The sequence below is a fragment of the Mauremys mutica genome, chromosome 3 (genome assembly GCF_020497125.1).
Source record: "Mauremys mutica isolate MM-2020 ecotype Southern chromosome 3, ASM2049712v1, whole genome shotgun sequence".
Taxonomy (NCBI): domain Eukaryota; kingdom Metazoa; phylum Chordata; order Testudines; family Geoemydidae; genus Mauremys; species Mauremys mutica.
Genome location: NC_059074.1, coordinates 38,999,155 through 39,022,087, shown reverse-complemented (window position 1 = coordinate 39,022,087; position 22,933 = coordinate 38,999,155). Strand labels below are relative to the sequence as shown.

The 22,933-nt window shown below is 39.8% G+C and overlaps 1 protein-coding gene across 1 annotated transcript in view; it reads left to right on the top strand.

Moving 5' to 3' along the window:
* SNTG2 (syntrophin gamma 2) overlaps positions 1–22,933 on the top strand; it is a 475,088-nt gene that overhangs the window by 19,374 nt on the left and 432,781 nt on the right. The gene's annotated exons all lie outside the window — the stretch shown is intronic.

Sequence of the window (22,933 nt, the reverse complement as noted above, 5' to 3'; positions counted from 1 at the left end):
GGCCATCTAGGACCTACCTCATGCAAGTCAACAGAACACTATGTTGGTGTTGAAAACTGCTGTATGAATCAGAGGGGATAATATTGCTAATGAGGGATAATGCTACACAATAACCAAAATATTGTGGTAGGCAGTACATTCCTTTTCAATACCCAAGAAGAATGGTAAAACAGGTTTAAATTTAGCTGGATGACATTTTATGCTAAAAAAGTGCCTCTTGTTCTCAAACAAACAAGAACATTAAAAAATACTTTCTTTAAGAATGTACTTCCAATATCTTATACATAATCATTGAAATCTTTTGTCCAGTTTAATTACTCTCAGTACAAATGGTGAAATCTTGACACCATTGAAATGCAATGTCAAAACTCACATTAACTTTTTTGGGTCCAGGATTGCACCCAAAATATCCAAGGTTTGCTTGGGCAAGTTTCTGACAGCAGTAATAAGATGTTCAGTTATGAGGTATTGGATATTGTTGTGGATTTGGTTGTTGTGGTAATAGACTCTTTTTTGTGTTGCTATGGCAACTGAGTTAGATTATTAGGGGATAGCCCAGCCAGTTTTGACTGGCTGTGGGTTAGTTCTGTGTGTGGCAATAAATGGCTGCTTCAAGGTTTACAGCTCTGTGTCTCCAGTGATTTCTTCCTAAAACTGTTGCCCCAAGGAGATAACAATGTGGCGACGAGGGTGGGATCTCTGTGCTGCCCAGCAACAGAAGGAAGTAGAAGTTAAGGTACAAAAAATCACCACAAAACAAAAAACCCTTTTTTGCTGCTGGAAGGGGGTGAGAACTGGCTTGTTTGCACAGACTGTGCAAACTGAAACTAAAATCACTTCCAGGGCCACTGGAACCTTTTGAGGAGACTGTAGTGCAATGGCATGTATATACTGAAAGTTTTGAGCTTTTTGTTATTGAAAATGACATTACAGAAGAGAAGAAGGTGCCGATATTCTTAAGTGTTGGAGGGGCTAAGACCTACTCCCTGCTACGCAGCTTACTACACCCAGTTAAGCCAGAGACTAAACCTTACAGTGACATTGTGGAAATCCTGGGGTCCCATTTTTCTCCAAAACCACTGGTAATTGCTGAATGATATAGGTTCCACAAAAGAGACCAGAAAGAAGACAAAACAGTTGTACAATTTGTAACAACTTTGAGAAAGCTAGCAGAACACTGTGAATTTAAGGAGATGTTAAATGATGCCCTACGTGACAGGTTAGTGTGTGGCCTGCACAGTGAAGCTATACAGAAGCGCCTCTTGACAGAGGCTCAGCTTACCTTACAGAGGGCCATTGATATTGCTGTCTCCATGGAACTGGCTACAAAGGGGGCACAGTCCATCAGTGCATCCCCTACGATGCATAAGGTGTCACAAGAACCTACCCACAAAACTGTGGGGAGTCAGGAATGTTACTGCTGTGGTAAGCTGCATCACCATGCATCAGAATGCTGGTGTAAGGACCTGGTGTGTCAACACTGTGGCAAAAAAGCACACATTGAATGTGCCTGTAAACAAAAGAAAGAGGCCTGTGGTCTGGCTGACCAAAAAAGGGAAATTTGCATACCCTAGAGCAGACCCAGGATAACCAAGGAGATACCTCCTCACAAGAAGAAGAGCCTCTCCATGTTTTGTCTTTGGCAGTGGGCTCACATGAATACTGGGTAACCCCATTGTTGGATGGCAAACCTATATGCATGGAACTGGACACCGGCACAGCCGTTTCGCTGGTCTCAGAGACTGTGTATAAAGAAAAGCTACAGCATCTTCTGCTTAAAGCAACAAAAACAGTGCTGAAGACACATATGGGAGAAGCTGTGCCCATGTTGGGCACTACTGATGTTAAAGTGGAGCTCAGTGGACAGGCTGCTAAATTGCCACTGTTCGTGGTGAGAGGTAATTACCCAGCCTTAATGGGTAGTTCTTGGCTTAGGAAGATCTAGCTGAATTGGGCAGAAGTGCACCGAGTGACTAAAGAAGAAACCGGTCTGATCTCTATACTAAGGAAACGTGCTGCTGTTTTTGGAGAGGATCTGGGAAGTATGAAGGGAATCACTGTGACATTGAACATTAAACCTGACAGTCAACCAAAATATCTGAAAGCCAGGACTGTGCCATATGCCATCAGGCCGAAGGTTGAAGCGGACCTGGAGTGCCTGGTCACAAATGGAGTCCTAATGCCAGTTACCCATAGCCCATGGGCAACTCCTGTTCCAATAGTGAAGAAAGATGGCTCCCTCCGGATTTGCTGTGATTTTAAAGTCACGTCAACCCAGTGTTGTGTGCAGAGCAATACCTGCTTCCCTGCATCCATGACCTCTTCGCAGGGCTGGCTGGGGGACAAAAGTTCAGTAAGATTAATCTGAGTCAAGCATATTTACAGATGCACATTGATGAAAAGTCCCAAGAGCTGTTGACTATTGTGACGCAAAAGGGGCTTTATTGATACTGTTGCCTACCCTTTGGAAGAACATCTGCTCCCGCCCTGTTCCAAAGGGCTATGGATCAGATCTTGTGTGGCTTGCCAGGAGTCCAGTGCTATCTGTATGACATCCTGGTCACTGGAAGGAATGAGGAGGATCACCTAAAAAATTTAGAGGCTACCCTACAAATACTGGAAGAGTAAGGACTGCGAGTCCACAAAGACAAGTGTACATTCTTCCAGCCCTCTGTTGAATATTTGGGACACATCATTGATGCTACAGGTCTTCGTAAGGCCCCTGCCAAAGTTAAGGCTATTGTTGAGGCTCCCCCTCCTCGAAATGTTAGCCAGCTTTGCTCGTTTCTAGGACTATTGAACTATTATGGAAAGTTCATCTCACAGTTAGCCACACTGCTAAAACCACTTCACAAACTCCTTGGGCAGAACAAGGCCTGGAAGTGGACTGAAGCCTGTGATGTTGCATTTAACAAAGTGTGACAAAGTTCCTCCTCTACCTTGGTGGGTCCTGCACTTATTGGTGGATTTTCTCGCATCACAGATTCACCCTGGGTGTCAGGAAACTGCCCAGAGACCTTCCCCTTTGGTAAAAGCCACAGTCAAGGTCAATTCCTCCTGTGTTTGATCAGGAGTTGGGAGGGTTGGGAGGAACCTGGGCCCGCCCTCTACTCCGGGTTCCAGCCCAGGGCCCTGTGGACTGCAGCTGTCTAGAGTGCCTCCTGGTACAGTTGCGCGACAGCTACAACTCCCTGGGCTACTTCCCCATGGCCTTCTCCCAACACCTTCTTTGTCCTCACCACCGGACCTTCCTCCTGATGTCTGATAATGCTTGTACTTCTCAGTCCTCCAGCAGTATGCCTACTCACTCTCAGCTTCTTGCATGCTTCTTGCTCCTAGTTCCTCGCACGCACTTTCTCTCCTCTGGCTCCCTTTGGCCTGACTGGAGTGAGCCCTTTTATAGCATCAGAGGTGCCTTAATTATAGTCAGGTGCTTAACTGCCTCACCTGACTCTCTTAGCAGGTTAATTGGAGTCAGGTGTTCTCATTATCCTGGAGCAGCCCCTGTTCTGGTCACTCAGGGAACAGAAAACTGGCTTATCCAGTGGCCAGTATATCTCCCTTCTACTCTGCTCTTCCCAACTGGCCTGGGTCTATCACAAAAGCTAAGGATGCATTGCTAAATTCTGAAGTTCTGATGCACTTTGATCCATCCTTACCCCTACAGTTGGTCTGCGTGCATCCCTTTATGGAGTGGGAGCAGTTGTGTCACACATTATGCCTTCAGGAGAAGAGAGACCTATTGCTTTTGCTTCACGCACTCTAAGCAAAGCAGAAACTAACTATGCCCAAATTGAACATGAGGCATTGGGAATCGTTTTTGGAATTCGGAATTCTGTTCGGACGGAAGTTTACTCTTCTCACAGACCGTCGACCCCTGACTTCAATTTTTGGACCCCACACAGGCATTCTTCCATTAGCCGCTAGTCTTATGCAACAGTGAGTATTGTTGCTTTCTGCAACATATGAAATCAAATATCGGAAATCTACTCTGCACAGCAATGCGGATTGTCTCTCAAGGCTGCCTTTGCCAGTCGACCATCGAGATGTTACCTAGAAAGAAATCTTTTACTTTTAACAGGTAGAGAATACACTCATCACTGCTACTCAGGTAAAGAAGGCAACTCAAGTTGACCCAGTATTGTCCCAAGTTATGGACCTAGTGATGCATGGAACATCTTGACGAACCTCTCTGGTCTGACCCGACCTTGTTACCTACATGTCCAGGAGGACGGAGTTATCAATCCAATCTGGTTGTTTGTTGTGAGGGAGACATGTCATTATCCCACCACCACTGAGATCACAGATGTTAGAACAGCTCAGTTCCGGTCACTGTGGAATAGTAACCATGAAGGAAATTGCACGAAACTATTTTTGGTGGCCTGGATTGGACAGTACTATTGAAGAGAAAGCAAGAGTTTGTATGTCATGTCAGGGTGTGCGGAATGCACCCAGTGGGCACCCCTACATCCATGGGACTGGCCTGAAAACCCGTGGCAACGTATTCAGGTTGACTTCGCTGGCCCCCTTGAAGGAAGCATGTTCTTGTTGGTGGTAGATGCCCATTCTAAATGGCCAGGGGTCTCTCTAATCCAGTGCACTACTGCAGAGAGTACTATCCAAAAACAACGAGGATTCTTAGTCGTTTTGGTCTGCCAGAACAACTTGTGAGTGACAACGGACCGCAGTTCATCTCTCAGGAGTTTTAAAAGTTTATGAAGGCAAATGGGATACACCACATCACTTCAGCAACATATCATCCATCCACCAATGGATTAGCTGAAAGATGTGTGCAGACAGTAAAACAAGCTTTGAAATCAGCAAGGGGACAATTATCCATTCAAAAGCATCTGGACACCTTACTATCCTACAGAAACACACCTCATGCTATGACCAAGGCATCCCTGGCCTTTCTAATGATGGGACGACAGCTGCGCACTTACTTTGATCTGCTGAAACCTTCTGAACCCCGACAAATTGTGCAACATCAGCAGCAAGATCAAGTCATCAAGCGTGCACCCAGAGCAAAAGACCAAAACAGCCTGTTTTGGCTCGGAATTATACTTCTGGAGCTAAATGGGTCCCTGCCACTGTCATTGCTCAAACGGGACCTGTTTCCTACAGAGTCCAGACTGCAGAGGATCTCACCTGGCAGCGACATGTAGATCAGCTGCTGCCAGGTCATACCAGTCCTCAGGACCAATCTTCAGTTGAGTTGCCTGACTTCACCACCTCTGGCGAGACACCGAGTCAAGGGTCACTTGTTTCTGACTTTTCTCCTCCATTACTGTCAGCGGCAGAGATACCACTCTGCCCGGCACGAGCTGATACGCCATCCTCACCCATTCGCCCTACGAACCCTGAGCCCATTGTCAGGCCTGCGCCCAAGACACTTTCAGGTGCAACAACACCAGAAGTCCACCGTAATCCACCTAGAGACAGAAGGCCTCCTCATCAGCTGGATCTTTAGCTAGGGCAAACCCACGGTTATGGGGCAAAATAATCCCTGGGGTTTAGCCGGGAATGGAGGCAGTTTACCCTCCTTCTCTAGTTTAGTGTTTGTTTTATTTAGGGGACGTTCTTATTAAGGGGGAAGGAATATGTTGTGTATTTGGTTGTCGTGGTAAGAGAATCTTGTGTTGCTATGGCAACTGAGTTAGATTATTAGGGGATTGCCCAGCCAGTTTTGGCTGGCTGTGGGTTAGTTCTGTGTATGGCAATAAATGGCTGCTTCAAGGTTTACAGCTCTGTGTGTCTCCAGTGATTTCTTCCTAAAACTGTTGCCCCCAAGGATATAACAAATATGTTGACTAAATATCAAAAAACAGCTTTGAATGATTATATGATATCTGTCATAGACATCTGTTGTTCTAGTGAGAAAATAGTTTTTTTCCCCATTGATGGAGACTTCCTTCCCATTTTTTCCAATATAAATATTATTACTTAGCCTTGTTTGTAAAATTTACCTTATTCCCCATCCTCTTGAAAACAGAGGAAACCTAATGTGTGTTATGGTGTGTAGCTTAAGTGATAGTCTTGTACTTTGGTTTCCTGATCCAGCAAAACATCTGAGCACATGCTTAACTTTAAGCATGTGTGTAGTCTCATTAAAGTCAATGGACTACTTGCATGCATAAAGTTAAGCATGTTAAACATTATGCGATATCAATGCCTTAGTGCTGAAAGTCCAATGTTTAATTCCTGCTGATGACCACAGTATTGTATGAGGCAATGTTTTGTTATGTATGCATGTAAGTAAAGTATATAAGAGAAAGTTTAGGCTGATAATTGAAGGACTTGCGTTGCTTGCTGTCTTGATCAAAACCTAGCAGGATCTGAGGTCAGTTCTTTTGAAATTATTTTATTGATCACTTTAGCTACTATGACAGAAATTGGTTAGAATGCATTAAAATATGCTAAATTTGTCTTGGGAAGATGCCTTTTCTGTTCCATGAATACTATAGATATAAATGCATTGAAATTAAAATCAGATATTAACTGCAGAGGTCAAATTTAAAGCATGTTCTTTAATTCATGCCAAAATATAGAAACATTTCAGTCCTTGGTAAGAAGGTGCAACTTCTACTGAAATCAATTGGAGTTGCATCTACTTACCCCAGGATTGAAGGGAATTGTACATATACATGTAAAATTTAATAGAAAAGATAACTTGCCATTTTTACTTCAGTGAAAATGTGGGGAAGAAGATGGAGAAAAATATTCTTATATGCTAGCTGTAAGTTTCCACATCAGAATACCTGCTCTTTAGGGACTGTCTGCAAAAATATAAATTGCTTACTGATGCCAGGACAGTACCCCAAATTCCCAGTAAATCTCAGCCCTGCTTGCACATTTATGATAGTAATTTTTTGTAATGGTGCATGTCCCTGTTCAGAGACTCATTCAGACCTCACGGAAAGTAATTTTACACTGGTGTAACTCTGTTGATATCAAAGGAGTTAGTCTTGATTTATACTGTTAAAGGTAAGATCATAAACAAATCCAGCTGCTGACTTGAGTTCCATCACTCAGGCTGGCTGTTTGAAGGTGTAAATAGTGAGTTTTTAGAGAGCCAGCATGAGTGTCAGTGAATAGCAATGGCCTCTATTGGGAACTCTGTGGTATTACAAACTGGAAATCTTCTGTGGATTACCTGAAATATTTATACGTTATATTTGCATTTATTCTTTCTGCCTAGTGTTTTTAAATGTTTTATGGTCATCATTTTGGGTTGAATCATAAGAAAAGCTTAGCACCTCTAGCTTTTGTTGAAAACAATGTGAGTTGCTTTTGCCCATTTAATGTGGTTTAGATTTAAAGTTTGTAGTTGGCTCCCTGCTTACCTTTGGTAAAACTGTTAAATGTCATGAAAATAAAATACACAGCAGCAAAATTATTTTCAACAGTCATGAATTACACTACCCACATACTCAGAAAAATAAGAATCACATGACCATCCTAAATCATTTTGTTTATAGACATACAGAAATGGTTTATACTCTTAACAATGTGCATATACATGATAGGTACTCCTCTAATCCTGTTCAGCTATATCTTATTGAACATCTTATGATCCAGGTTGTTAAACAGCTGTTCTCAGTGATCACAAGAAAATGAGCTGAAAGCCACAAGAAAAGGGGCCTGAATAGCTCTAGCAAACTGGAGTACCTGTTTATTATATGCATAATAGTTTTTTGGGTTTTTTAAACTGTAAAAGAATCACCAGCAGTTCTATTATATATATCTGCCAGCAATAAACGTAGGAAGCACTTGCTTTGGAAGGGGAGGAGAAGAGCAATTGATAAAATTCAGACTGGAACAGGTGCAGAGAAGGGTTACTAGAATGGAACGGAATGGAAAACCTACCTTAGGAGAGGGGACTCAAAGAGCTTGGCTTGTTTAGCCTAACCAAAAGAAAGCTGATTGCTCTCTATTAATACGTCAGAGGCATAAATACCAGGGAGGGAGAGGAATTATTTAAGTTAATTGCCAATAAGGACACAATAACAAATGGATATAAACTGTCCATCAACAAATTTAGGCTTAAAATTAGACAAAGGTGTTTAACCATCAGAGGAGTGAAGTTCTGAAACAGACTTCCATAGGGAGCAGTGGAGGCTAAAAGCCTAACTGGCTTCAAGACGGAGCTCGATAAGTTTATGGAGGGGATAGTATGATAAGACTGCCTACAATGGCACTTAAGCAATCTGCAACTGCTAGTAGCAAAGATCCTCCAATGGCCAGAGATGGGACACTAGATAGGGAGGACTCTGAGTTACTACAGAGAATTCCTCCCCGGGTATCTAGCTGGTTCGTCTAGCCAAAATGTTCAAGGTCCAACTGATCGCCATATTTGGGGTCAGGAAGGAATTCTTCCCTGGTTCAGATTGGCTGAGTGCCCTGTTTTTTTTGTTTGTTTGTTTTTGTTTTTCCCCTCCCTCCATTCCTTTCCTTTGCAGCATGGGGCTTGCAAGTTTAAACTAATGTGAATGGTGGATTCTCTGCAACTTGAAGTATTTTTAAATCATGATTTGAGGACTTCAGTAACTCAGCCAGAGATTAGAGGTCTATTATAGGCATGGTTGGTTAAGATTCTCTGGCCTGCAATATGCAGGCTAGATGATCATGATGGTCCCTTCTGGCCCAAGACTCAAGTTTGAGTCTATAATCCTCATATCTGATATAGACAGTGAGCAAAGCAGTTCTAGCTTCAGTGGTTGCAAGTGTAAGGTTAAATACTATACTCTTAAGTATCAGCAGGTTAACGTGGCAACAGATTTAAGTAGTTTTATTGCTGCTATATATTGCCCTCTAATACACACTAATGTACACTTGTCTAAAATGTATCTAATATGTTGTGTGTTTTGCTTTCTATGCTCATTAAGAAAAAAAAGATGAAAACTGCAGGTAACTCATATCTTGATATTCGTAGTGATATTGAAAATGTCAGATGTTGCTAAACAGCTTTTATTTATTTATTTATTTGCTATGCATTGAAAGTTAAAAGTAAAATAAAACTAAAACCTATATTCATTTTGAAGGCCCTTCAAGCCAAATCCTCATTCCACCTAATATTTCTTATATGGTATCAAGAAGTCAACCCTGCTATCACAACAATGCCAGTCTTGATTGCCCTTTTGTCAAATTTTCCAACAAGCATCTTTGCACTCTCTGATGAGCCACTAGTATATGGAAGAAGCTTCCTGGAAAAAGCCAGTACAGTATCCTTCTTCATATTTTACAGTACAACTCACCATTGGTCTGATTTATACTGAGCACCAAACAGTTGCTAGACAGCTATTGTGGTGCAATGGCTTATTGCACCATTCATAAATGTGTCACTGTTACCCTGTTCTTCCAACTATGTATGTATCCATCCATTGTCTCATTTTAAGCTTAGATCATAATTTCTTTTGGGCAGGGATCATCTCTTTTTATGGTGAGTAGCATGTTGAGGCTGTAAGCCCAAGATGCTACTGTAATACTATGAAATAATTTAAGAAATAATACAATAAAAGATTGTGAAAGGCTTGGGGATTTTTTGTATCAAAGGCATGTTCTACTTGTTAGTTTCAACTGGTTATATTCAAATTCTTTCCTCGTGGATAGCTGATATCAGTGAAATACATTAATTACAGTGATTACTGAGATGTAAAGGCCTAGGCAGAAGATGTAAGTCTACATCCAGTCCTGCACCCACTGAGATAAATGGAGGCTTTCTCATTGACTAACAACTTCAAGATATGGTCCTTCATTTGCAGACTTGACAGGTGCAATGCCTCCTGGAGCTCTATGGGGATATAGGTTTGTGGCTCAGTGGGTGCTTACTAATAGGCCTGTTTAACAAATCACATTAAATCATATGCATATAAGAAATATCTTGCAGTGTAAAACTGGAGAACTGCAAAGACAGTATTAGTCATTGAAAAAAGAGAGACTGCTTGTCTATATAGTAAATCACCTACATAAGTCTTTAATTTAGGCCTTGATATTGTAAACTTTATTCAATAATTTAATTAAGCTCCAGTTTTTTTTCTGGACATTTTTGTTGCCATATTGTAACAAAAAATGTTAAGTGATTGATTTCTGATTTAACTGATCCAAAAATAATATATAAAGGAAGTCAAGTTAAAAAAAAATACAGCTAATCCATACCAATATGTCATGGTCAGAGAGTAGATTGTAGTTATACAGTAACCAGTAGTGGTTATTTTATTGGACAAGCTAAATCAGACAGATACGTGACAACATAGCTCTTTTCCTGATTAAAAAACTCCCATATATGAGTTTACTAATAAGTATTGCAAGACCAAATTGCACAGCAGTATAAGATCCATGTATACAATGTATGTTCAAAATCTGATGGTTGGCAATGTAATGCCCTTTTTTCATTTTCATTTGTTATGAATGACTGCATAACTCAAGGGGGATGTAGCCTAGTATTGAACATGGCTTTCTTTGCTTTGAGCAAAATATGGTGATGTTGACCTCAATCTGAAGCTAACATTCATTTGCTTATGAGGAACTGGCTGCATATTAGACTGAAAATAGAATGCTCAGAACCATTGCTTATACCTCATAACATTTATAGATAAAAAAGAAATAAACTGCAATTTAGAAAGCTAACAATTGAGATGTAAGAGTTCATTCTGTTCCACAATCATTTGAACAACGTCACTTATAATTAATCAGAGAAACAATCTAATCACACTTAGGTTATAACCTATCTCAATTAATTGGTGTCATTTTTTTGCTGATCAAAAGATGACAGGCTGATTCTATTGTTTGGACTTCTCTGCATTCTAGTTGTTTTGAACTTTCTATCTCAAGAACAGCATGACTCTGCAGTGAAAGCTGTCATGCCGGAATCCCTTTGCCGCTCTTTACTCATTTATATCAGCAGGCAGATTTCTATAATGAGATTTACTAACTCTCCAAAGGATATAACCTTCAAATGCTGGAGCTGTTTAGCACAATCTAATCAATATTACCTCATTTATCATCTCCTTGTGAGGCTCGAATTGTAGAAGGGACAAAAATGCATTTGTAACATTTAGAGAAAAAAAGTTCTGGGCAGGAAAATCAATACAAAAACTCAGACATTTGTACTATATTAAAGAGAGATGCTACATATGACCCCCTGAACCTGTTTGACAGGTAATGCACTTTATGTCCAAAATGTGGCCACTTTCCCAGTAATATATACATGTGTAGTTATTTTGGCTGTTGCCTTTTCTACAGATTCTATGACAGTTTTGGATCACCAGGTAGATACAAACCAAGGAAGAATGTATATTGTTCCCCTCCATAAATAGACATATCTTGCATAAAGGGGCAATTTGCTACATATTTTTTTCTGGATTTATTAAAAAAAAATATAGCTGGTTCTTTAGAGCATATTGTTGATGTACTGTAAACATTCAGAAATCCCTACCTCTAAGGATATTTCAGGGCTGAAAGTATTATCATCCCCATTTAACTGCTAGGGAAACTGAGGTAGAAAGAAGTTAATTGAGGAGTTGCTCAGGATCACGAAGGAAGACTATAGTAGATCTGAGAATAGGAATGAAGTCTCTTGGCACCAGTCTTTGCCTTAACTACATGACTATCCTTCTCCATAGAATATAAGATGGCTGTATGTATCTGATTATGGTTGGGGGCGAGGGGGTGGGAAAGGTGCTCTCCAGCTCAGTCGTTTGCTTTTGATGGGGTTCCCTACTTGTTGAGATTATTTTTCAGGTGATGGTAGTGTCAGCTGAATTACCGTTTTTCTTTTTCTCACCCTGACTAAGCTTCAAAATAGATCTTTCAGAAACAGACTCAACCTGTTTTCTTCTATTATTAACTAAAGTTGAGCTAGGAACTGGGGAAACTTTTGGGAAAGTGGGAGCCTATGCAGAAAGGATGGGCTCCACCTAAAGCAAAATGGAACTAGATTACTGGCACTTAAAATTTTAAAAAGGTCATAGAGCAGTTTTTAAACTAAGAGCTGGGGGGAAAGCTGACAGGTGTGGAGGACGAGCATGTGGTTTGGACAGAGACATCCCTTAGGGGAGGATCTATTAATGGAGATTCTCTATGTCCTAGTAAGGAGGAGAGGATGGAAGGTGATAAAATACAGATTGTTTCTGATGAGAAACAGATAGGAAAAAAAAGTCCCATTCAGTTACATCAGGGGTAGGCAACCTATGGTACGGGTGCCGAAGGCGGCATGCAAGCTGATTTTCAGTGGCACTCACACTGCCTGGGTCCTGGCCACTGGTCTAAGGGGCTCTGCATTTTAATTTAATTTTAAATGAAGCTTCTTAAACATTTTAAAAACTTTATTTACTTTACATACAACAATAGTTTGGTTATATATTATAGACTTAGAGAAAGAGACCTTCTAAAAATGTTAAAATGTATTACTGGCACACGAAACCTTAAATCGGAGTGAATAAATGAAGACTCGGCACACCACTTCTGAAAGGTTGCCAACCCCTGAATTACATCATGTAATGGCAGAAAGCTAAAAAGTGGCAAGTTTTTAAAGTGCTTATATACAAATGCTAGAAGTCTAAATACTAAGATGGGTGAACTAGAGTGCCTCATATTAAATGAGCATATTGATATAATAGGCATCACAGAAACTTGGTGGAATGAGGATAATCAATGAGACACCGTAATACCACGGTATAAAATATATCGGAAAGACAGAACAGGTTGTGCTGGTGGGAGAGTGGCACTATATGTGAAAGAAAGTGTAGGCTCAAATGAAGTAAAAATGTTAAATGAACCAAACTGTACCATAGAATCTCTATGGATAGTAATTCCATGCTCTAATTATAACACTATAGCAGTAGTGATATATTACTGACCACCTGACCAGGATGATGATAGTGACTGCAAAATGCTCAAGGAGATTAGAGAGGCTATTAAAATAAAAAACTCAATAATAATGGTAGATTTCAACTATCCTCATGATGATTGGGTACACGTCACCTCAGGATGGGATGCAGAGCTAAAGTTTCTTGATACCTTAAATGACTGCTTCTTGAAGCAGCTAGTCCTGGAACCCACACCAGGAGAGGCAATTCTTGATTTAGTCGTAAGTGGAGAACAGGATCTGGTCCAAGAGGTGCATATAGCTGGACTGCTTGGTAACAGTGACCATAATATACTTAAATTTAACATCCCTGTGGCAGGGAAAACATAGCAGCTCAACACTGAAGCATTTAATTTCAGAAAGGGGAACTACACAAAAATGAGGTTAGTTAAACAGAAATTAAAAGGTACAGTGCCAAAAAGTGAAATCCCTGCAAGCTGCATGGAAACTTTTTAAAGACACCTTAATAGAGGCTCAACTTAAATGTATGCTCCAAATTAAAAAGCATAGTAAGAGAAGCAAAAAAAGAGTCACCGTGACTAAACAACAAATTAAAAAAAGCAGTGAGAGGAAAAAAGGCGTCCTTTAAAAAGTGGAAGTTAAATCCTAGTGAGGAAAATAGAAAGGAGCATAAACTCTGGCAAATGAAGTATAAAAATATAATTAGGAAGGCCAAAAAAGAAATTGAAGAACAGCTAGCCAAAGCCTCAAAAAGTAATAGGAAAAAAAAATTTAAGTACATCAGAAGCAGGAAGCCTTCTAAACAACCAGTGGGGCCACTGGATGATCGAAATGTTAATGGAGCACTCAAGGATGATAAGGCCATTGTGGAGAAACTAAATGAATTCTTTGCATCGGTCTTCCTGGCTGAGGATATGAGGGAGATTCCCAAACCTGAGCCATTCTTTTTAGGTGACAAATCTGAGGAACTGTCCCAGATTGAGGTGTCATTAGAGGAGGTTTTGGAATAAATTGATAAATTAAACAGTAATAAGTCACCATGGTCAGATGGTATTCACCCAAGAGTTCTGCAATTTCACAATTGAGTTACTTCAGAACTGCTAACTGTAGTCTGTAACCTATCATTTAAATCAGCTTCTGAATGACTGGAGGATAGCTAATGTGACACCAATTTTTAAAAGGGCTCCAGAGAGGATCCCGGCAATTACAGGATGTAAGCCTAACTTCAGTACTGGACAAATTGGTTGTAACTATAGTAAAGAACAAAATTGTCAGACACACAGATGAACATAATTTGTTGGGGAAGAATCAACATAGTTTTTGTAAAGGGAAATCATGCCTCACCAATCTACTAGAATTCTTTGAGGGCGTCAACAAGCACGTGGACAAAGAAGATCCAGTGGATAAAGTGTACTTAGATATTCAGAAAACCTTTGACAAGGTCCCTCACCAAAGGCTTTTAAGCAAAGTAAGCTGTCATGGTCTAAGAGGGAAGGTCCTTTCATGGATTGGTAACTGATTAAAAGATAGGAAACAAAGGGTAGGGATAAATGGTCATTTTTTAGAATGGAGAGAGGTAAATAGTGGTGTCCTCCAGAGGTCTGTTTGCCAGAAGCTGGGAATGGATCACTTGATGTTTACCTGTTCTGTTCAATCTCTCTTGGGCACCTGGCAATTTGCCACTGTCGAAAGACAGGATGCTGGGCAAGGTGGATCTTTGGTCTGACTCAGTATGGCCATTCTTATGTTCTTTGGCAGTGAAAGAAATGCTCCTCCTGTGTTAGGATGCTGGGGTCACACTAACCATGTGTGCTTAATGTGTTCCACAGTGTCAGTCTCCTACGCTAGAGTGCTGTATTCTAATAATAATTAGTGATGATGGTAAATAGTACTTCACACTTATGCAGTGTCTTCTGCAAAACACTTTAGAAACATTAATGAATCAGGTCTTGCAACTTTTCTATGAAGACAGTAAGCATTGTCATTCCCACTCTACAGCAAGAGAAACTGAGGCACAGAGAGGTTTAATAAAAATGCATATTGAATAAAAGACTTTCCTTGTGTAGTCAATACTTCCCTCAAACTTTATCAGTGATAATAGATGTTTGGCGATACAATATATCCGAAGATTAGGCAAAGAATGCTATTCAGCATTATGGGTTTTTTTAGTAACATTTGATATGATTTGTTCTGCCCATTCAGAAAGTAAATAAACAAAACTTCTAATTTAACGCCATTGAAGAATTCAGAGTATGCTCCTAAAATGAAAATACACATTCCTCATCTGCAGAATACTGAAAAGGGAAATTTTTTCCTGCTGTCCACATCTTGAATAGCAACCTATTCAGTGATTTACACATAAGGGAAGGTGTACTTTCTAGATCTGGGGAAATACAGCCACCATGAATATTCATAAACATTGTCTTGCATGTTTTAATGAATTTGCTTTGGCTATGCTCTTGCTGTGCCTGCATTTTATTTTAACATTAGCTTGATGGAGTTTATGGGCACACAAGTTTGTGAAGATTTAACTTCATAGATGCATCCACAAAGATGCACAGGTAACTGAAATTTAGATTCAGACACAAATATTTGCACCACATGTACACAACCACATTGTGAAATAAAACACAAAAACAAGTAACAGTGTAACTTTCCTGGTTGGTCACAACTAACCAAGGCCCTGCTCCTGCAAGGATACTTACTTGGAGTCAGTGGTGCTGGAACAATTTGCATTGTGTGTGTGTGGGGGGGGGGGGAGACGGGGTGTGTGCTGAGAACCATTGAACCAAACTGTAAGCCTTGTATTTGATGGAAACCACTTCAAGCCAACCCTCACACCCCTAGTTCCAGCACCTTTGCTTGGAGTTATGATGAAGTAAAAGTATTGACTATATTTTTAAAGAGTTGAACACATTTGTTACACATAGACACACTCAGCTATGCTTGTATTTAATACTTATTGTATATGTGTGTTTGTGTGTATATACTTATATTTTAGTTTGTAAGTGTTCTAGATGGATTAGAGAAGAAATGGAAATAGTTTCTGCTAAAAGAGCTTACTGTCTAATTTTATATGGTATGTCTTTCTCTTATTTGTTTACACTTCCTGATGTCTCATAGAACATTTTTGAGTTTTCAGCATTATGGCTATTGTTCTGACACCCTTCATAAGCCCTTGAATATTTCATGTTACTTAAAACTGAACAGAAGTGGAATGACATGCAACAATCCATATTTTGTGTGCAGATTTATAGGAATACTGCTGTGGTTCAGTAGGCACTCATGGTCAGTACAACTCTGGCAATCTTGTTTTATGGGTGTTACCTATTGATTTTTATACAATTTTTATTCTGCTGTTCCATTAAATAATGAATAGATGTTATGAACTGCCAGTACTGTCATTACTTGTATCACCATGTTCTGTTAATTTTATACAACTATTTACCCTGCTTTTCATTTTAAAAATAAGTAATTACTAAAACATCTGATACATCATATGCTTATAAACAGGATACCCATTTTAAAGATGCAGATGAAAATAACATTACATATAAGCTATTAGACTTTTCAGTGTGCTTTTAAGTGATACTGTGTGGTACTAAATCCTCCACCCTGATTATACAGGATTTAATGACTTTTAAAACAAAATATTACTTTCTTCTAAAGTAGTGTTTCCCAAACTTGGAAGCGGGAAGCGGCGGCCAGTATGTCCCTCGGCCCACGCCGCTTCCAGCAGCTCCCATTGGCCTGGAGCAGTGACCCATGGGAACCGCAATTGGCCGGACCTGCCGATGGGGCAGATAAACAAACCGGCCCTGCCTGCCAGGGGCTTTCCTTACACAAGAGGCGTCCCAAGTTTGGGAAACACTGTTCTAAAGCAAATATTTGCCTTTGCATTGAGTTTCTTTTCCCTTTTACAGAAACTTTGATATAGTATGTTTTAAACAAACAACATACTTTGACCTGCGTTTGCAGAATCAGGCCCTAACTAGCAAGCACAGTATTATTGCTGTGAGTAGTACCATTGAAGTTCATGAGGCAAGAAACAGTTATGTATAATTATCATACTGATGATACTGTATCATGCATTTAGAACTCCTCCAAAGATTCCATGTATCCTTTGAAGTTGGTATATTCCTTCATGTTATAATCCTATACTATTTATAAGGGACCCATGAGCATCAATTGAATCCTGTTGTACTGGTATTACTCTATCCATTGTCATTCAGTTCCACATGCTCCTACAGTGCCACTTGGTCATCAAAGCCACAGTCCAGTTTTAATCATATCAAAAAGCTGCTAAGAGATCTAGCATGACCAAAATTGCAAACTGATTCTAGTCTTAAAACTATTAAGCGATCATTTATCTGACAAGCATGGTTGCAATCTAGAGGGAGGATAGGAACCTACCTAGGATGTAATTTGTGTCTAGGTGCAAGTGAAAATGAATATCCATCATCCTTTTAATCATCTTTCTCAAAAATGAGAGTAGGCTGTAAGCGCTCCAGTATCAATAGGCGGTTTATTGAGAAGGGGCAGACCACTACAAGTTTAAGGACACTCCATCCCTCTCCTAATGCTGAATGGCTCATTGTTAATGATACCACAGTCACAGTTTGATTTAAGCAAACAAGATGGATTAGGGTTGGAAACGAGTGGAGGAGTCTCTCAAAGCCTTTGGACATTCTTTTTGAAAAACCAAGCTGAACCCAACAATACAGACTCTTGTCAAAGTTTTTATATACATCCATCCTTGAGGTATATGAGCACTTAAGATCCATGGGATTTATATCTCTTGAAGTCACAAGCCCCAAGAAACAAGCCTGGAGTCTTTGCGAAGAATGCAAGAAATTTATCACAGCAGTCAGTTGAAAAAACTGTCAATGTGGTGAAGCAGTCTAAGTTAATTAGATTCTACACAGCCCAAAAGAGTTTATTTGTTACTGCCTGTCAAACTAAGTAAAGTAATAGTTTAAAAGATCACTGACCCTTCCTGTCTTCTGTTACAATAACAAGACCAAGATTAGCAATTATACAGCTAATAAGAACTAGCTTTGTAGCAGTTGGAACCATCCCTAGTTACCCCTTAAAAACAGTCATTCAGAGGTCAAAAGACAGTAAAAAAGTGGGTAATCTTATACTGACTCAGAGTCAGGCAAACAATGTCAAAACGGCTGAATTAGATGGTAAAGCTTCTTTTTACTGCCCGACGTTCTTTATATAATCTCATAAAGTTTCTCTGATTTGTTTCCTTGCACTACAGTCTGACTGCAGTGCAGAATGCTGATTGGGGGAAATAAATAGTACAATTCAGGACAACTGTTTTCAAGTAATATGTTCAGGTTATACCCCCCAAAATATGAATTGGGTGTGCATATGTTGTCAGGGTTCTTCATTAGTTGCTAATGTTTTGTTGTTTTCATGGGTACCCCCTCTGTCTCATTCTAGTAAACAAAGTGCTAACAAGTGTGTTGAGGGGGAAAATGATTGTTAAAGTGAATAAATATAATTAGAGTAAAGAGTTAGGCTAACAATGTTCAGACTGTTCAAGTGAGCACTGAACAGTGGAAGAATTAGAACATTTTGTATATACATTTTGAAAATTGACTATAGACTATGCACCCTTACAGAAGTCATGACCTAATCAGTACATACTATAAAAATAAAATAAATATAAAACAAAGCAACCAACCTCCTACTGCAGCTAATGACACCAAAGAATGAGATAAATATATAATAGTTCTATTAATTATTAAAATCCTAGACACAGTAAACAATTATTTGGTCTTAAATTGTACAAAATGGTTTTAATTATTGTTCAAATCCTTCCTTAACTCTAGCGTGTGTGTGTATTTTGCATAGTCAAGTTATTTTATCAAATAAATCAGTACCTTTCTTGTTCTAGAGTGTAGGGATTTAGAGTTTGAAAATCTTAATAATTTAGAGATCTTATTGAAAACATTCTCTAATGTTCCTTCATTTCCCTTTTTAAATAAAAAAGCAGTATTTCTTAAATGTCATAACAATTGCAGTAATATGTAAGATTTTTATTAATGTATTTAAAGTTTTATCCTATATAATGTTAAACTATCAACTAAAATAAGACTGCCATCAACTTGCTTGATATTTACAGATCAAATATCCTGTGAAATTCATTTCACGTTCTTATGCTGAGTGTAAGATCTTTCAAAAATGAGCTTTAAAGCTAGCCCATAGTCCATCAAATTAAAATTAACTGGCCCTAATCATTCTAAACTAAAGAACTTTCCAACATATCTGTCATGGTTACAGGGTGAACTGTGCTTTAGACCATTTTTAGTCCTGCTGAAGTGCCATGTTAACCCAATAGGCCCAATTGTTTGTCATCTGCAAACACTTTTCCTCTGGGAAACTGGGACACAAAAACGGCTTCTTCAAAACCAAGTTCTATTTATTTGCCTAAAAGTATAGAGAAAATGGGTAAAAATAATAAAGGCGTATACGCATTTTCCCTTATCAAAACTTTAATCTTTCCTTGCAAATTTTCATAAGTTTAACTCCACCCTGTTTACCTCCAATTCTGGGTAGGGAGAGATGGCTTGTTTACTGCAGTTCCTGGGTGGGTTTCCTTTATCAGAGTCCTCTCCAGTCACTGCTGACGACCCACTCAAACACCTCCTTCCTGCCTAGTCTAGCATCTTTAAAGTTTTAGTATCCTCTTTGATCTTAGGTTTGCCCTGGGAAAGGTCGACTTTGCGTGTCTAGATAGAACCAGGCTATCAGTATTCCCCAATTAAAAGCTCTCTCTTTGTTTCCCACAAGGACTCTTGGCATTCTCCAAAATGGAACCTTCTCTTTGCCATTTTTAATTTTCCATTGGTTCCTCCTTTTTAACAGCCTTATTTGATTAAACTCTATATAGCTAGGCAGGATAATATCTTGTGCACCTCAGCTTACCGGTGTGATATTTATTAAAAAAAATACACAACACCCTCTTCTCCACAATATTCTTTAACTATGAAATAAGGTAGTATTGTTATAGTACATTTATAAGCTATTGTGACTGCAGTGTACAGAGTTTAATATGCTACATGCAAAAACTCTAAAACCATTGCACATCAGTGCAATATCAAGATTGCAAATTTAAGGAATCAAAAGAGGGCAGTGTGAAGGATACAGTTGAATGACCAACCTTTACTCTGCTCCCCTAATGGCTATACATTAGGCTAAATTCCTTAATACTATGATTACATACTTTCTTAAATAATACAATACAATATGCATTTTTACAATCTTAGTTGCACATATGCATATAAAATAACCTCTAAACAGTACCTTTCTAATGCGTACATCTAGAGGTGTGTACAGTCCAGGTTGTATTTAATTTGAATTTTAAGCATAAAATGAGTTTTTGTTTTGTGTTTGTTCAGTGCTTAAATTTGCAATTGAATGTTTTAACATCATGCATTTAATTTAATTTTTAAAAAATAATTTGGCAGTTCATTATTTTGTAAACCTAATTTTCATTTTGAAATTTCATCAGAGAGCATCTATTCTGTTTCATTTTCTACTTATGTGATTTTTTTTTCTCAGAAGGATACAATTATTTGGAGCTGAAAGTTTTAAAGTCACAGAAGCTTCAGTAGGGAAGCACTTTTATTTCAGATCCTCCAAAATGACAAAAAATGAACCCAAATGCATCTATTGCATGTTTTTGCAAGGTTATATTAAAGTTATCAGGAGCCTTTTCTGCTCTCAAACAGAATATGAGTCAAGATATCTAACACAGAAGGTAAACTACAAGTTCAAGCATGTTGTGCATAAGCAATATTTTGGGAGATAATATTATATTACGTTTATTTATCATTGTTTTAACTCTGGGGGTAAGGTTACCATAACTTCTCCAGGAATCAAAAGCATATGAGGTCCTTAACGCAAAATGGTCTAGAGAGAAGGACCTCCACCTGGGTAGGCTTGCATATACTACTTCAAATTGGATTGTCCAGAGACCATCAAAGAAAGAAATAACTTCTGGATAGAAAACTGGGTTAACACTGACTCAGGGCTTTTTCTGATCCAGCAAATGGACAGGATCTCCTGTCATAGAATCATAGAATATTAGGGTTGGAAGAGACTTCAGGAGGTCATCTAGTCCAATCCCCTGCTCAATGCAGGACCAACACCAACTAAATCATCCCAGCCAAGGCATTCTCAAGCCAGGCTTTAAAAACCTCTAAGGATAGAGATTCCATCACCTCCCTAGGTATCCCATTCCAGTGCTTCACCACCCTCCTAATGAAATAGTATTTCCTAATTTCCAACCTAGACCTCCCCCACTGCAACTTGAGATCACTGCTTCTTGTTCTATCATCTGTCATCGCTGAGAACAGCCTAGCTCCATCCTCTTTGGACCCCGACTTCAGGTAATCGAAGGCTGCTATCAAATCCCCCCCTCACTCTTCTCTTCTGCAGACTAAACAAGCCCAGTTCCCTCAGCCTTTCCTTGTAAGTCATGTGCTCCAGCCCCCTAATCATTTTCATTGCCCTCATTGGACTCTCTCCAATTTGTCCACATCCCTTCTGTAGTGAGGGGGACCAAAACTGAACACAGTACTCCAGGTGTGGCCTCCCCAGTGCCGAACAGAGAGGAATAATCACTTACATCAATCTGCTGGCAATGCTCCTACTAATACAGCCCAATATGCCGTTGGTTTTCTTGGAAACAAGGGCCCATTGCTGACTCATATCCAGCTTCTCATCCACTGTGATCCCCAGGTCTTTTTCTGTAGAACTGCTGCTTAGCTACTCGGTCCCTAGTCTGTAGCAGTGCATGGGATTCTTCCTTCCTAAGTGCAGGACTCTGCACTTGTCCTTGTTGAACCTCATCAGATTTCTTTTGGCCCAATCCTCTAATTGTTTAGGTCACTATGGACCTTATCCCTACCCCCGCAGTGTATCTACCTCTCCCCCCAGTTTACTGTCACCTGCAAGCTTACTGAAGGTGCAATTCATCTCATCATCCAGATCATTAATAAAGATGTTGAACAAAACCGGCCCCGGGACCAACCCAAGGGGCACTTCGCTTGATACCGACTGCCAACTAGACATCAAGCTGTTGCTCACTACCTATTGAGCCCGTCAATCTAGCCAGCTTTCTATCCACCTTATAGTCCATTCATCCAATCCATACTTCTTTAACTTTCTGGCAAGAATACCGTGAGAGACTGTATCAAAAGCTTTGCTAAAGTCAAGATATATCACATCCACCGCTTTCCCCATATCCACAGAGGCAGTTATCTCATTATAGAAGGCAATCAGGTTGGTCAGGCGTGACTTGCCCTTGGTGAATCCATGTTGACTGTTCCTGATCACTTTCCTCTCCTCTAAGTGCTTCAAAATGGATTCCTTGAGGACTTGCTCCATGTTTTTGCCAGGGACTGAAGTGAGGCTGACCTTTCTGTAGTTCCCTGGGTTCTCTTTCTTCAATTTTTTTAAATATGGGCACTATATTTGCCTTATTCCAATAATCCGGGATCTCCCCCGATCGCCACAAATTTTCAAAGATAATGGCCAATAGCTCTGCAATCACATCAGCCAACTCCCCAGCACCCTTGGATGTATTAGATTTGGACCCATGGACTTGTGCATGTCCAGCTTTTCTAAATAGTCCTTAACCTGTTCTTTCACCACTGAGGACTGCTCACTTCCTCCCCATACTGTGCTGCCAAGTGCAGCTGTCTGGGAGCTGCCTTTGTCTGTGAAGACCAAGGCAAAAAAAGCATTGGGTACTTCAGCTTTTTCCACATCATCTGTCACTAGGCTGCCCCCCACCCCCATTCAGTAAAGGTCTCACACTTTTCCTGACCTTGCTCCTTGTTTCTAACATATGTGGAGAAACCCTTCTTGTTACCCTTCACATCCCTTGCTAGCTGCAACTCCAGTTGTGCCTGGGCCTTCCTGATTACACCCCTCCATGCTCTAGCAATATTTTTATACTTCTCCCTAGTCATTTGTCCAAATTTCCACTTTTGGTAAGATTCCTTTTTGAGTTTAACCTCACCAAAGATTTCACCATTAAGCCAAGCTGGTCGCTTGCCATATTTGCTATTCTTTCTGTACACTGGG